At 50.1% G+C, this 788-nt stretch overlaps 1 protein-coding gene across 2 annotated transcripts in view; it reads left to right on the top strand.

The window, feature by feature from the left end:
- TLR8 (toll like receptor 8) overlaps nt 1-788 on the top strand; it is a 16,855-nt gene that overhangs the window by 8,268 nt on the left and 7,799 nt on the right. Inside the window, exon 1 of one of the 2 annotated variants that reach the window (XM_015563955.1) lies at nt 619-678. The exons of the other annotated variant lie outside the window; for it this stretch is intronic. The gene's annotated coding sequence lies outside the window, so the exon portion shown is untranslated. Of the gene's footprint in view, nt 1-618; nt 679-788 lie in introns of those variants that run through there. 2 annotated transcript variants of the gene reach the window in all.

The raw sequence follows: 788 nt of genomic DNA, 5'->3' as shown, positions 1-788 counted from the left end.
CTATTTGTTATCTTACTTCTATCATTGACAGTCCCTCTAGGTTGTGGGCTGCTTGCCTGTGTTCCTGAGAAGCATCTACGGTACCAGTCTATAGAGTGTGTTTTCTTTAGTGAATTACCGGTATGTTTACCGGTAATAAACTTGCACTGTTTTATGTATATGTTTGATTACATACAGCCTTGTGACAGTTTTCCTGCATGTCATAAGCATTTGAATATAAATTAAAATGTTAAAATCAAATCTGATATTGTTTTACCTTTTATTTGGTGTGTGGAAGGTGTGCGGAAGAGGGGGTAGTCTTATACGGCGAGTATATAACAAACTCTGTATTTTGAGTGGAAATGTTAGGGGGTCGTCTTATACGCCCAGTCGACTTATACGCCGGCAAATACGGTAAGTGTTTGGGTGTCCCCTTAAGTTGTGGACTCGTGACCCTGCTACTGTGCCTGTCTGCTTCCCAGTGAGATCCTCCAGTCTGCTGCTGGGGGCACTGGAGTGCGAAGCTCAGGAGCCCGTGGCTGCCGGAGTTCCCAGAACCCGGGGAGCCAGGAGGTCGGGGTTCCACATTCCAGACACTGACTGTTCTTTCACCCTCGTGTTTTCTCTTTGGCAGTTGCCCGGCCTTCGGTCGTGCCTGGAGGCCTGAACCCACGGCTCTGGACTCGGCCTATCGAGATAGTAAGTCTCAGGGAAGGGACGGGCAGGGCTCCAACCTCCCCTGAAGGCCCCTAGCCAGTCCCCTGCCATGGCTGCTGCCCCCTTTCCACAGTCAGGCCGCTGGGATGTGA

This window comes from Myotis davidii, unplaced genomic scaffold (genome assembly GCF_000327345.1).
Source record: "Myotis davidii unplaced genomic scaffold, ASM32734v1 scaffold1277, whole genome shotgun sequence".
NCBI classification, from domain to species: Eukaryota; Metazoa; Chordata; class Mammalia; order Chiroptera; family Vespertilionidae; genus Myotis; species Myotis davidii.
Note: the sequence above shows the minus strand (reverse complement) of the source record. Positions and strands in the feature narration are given on the sequence as shown.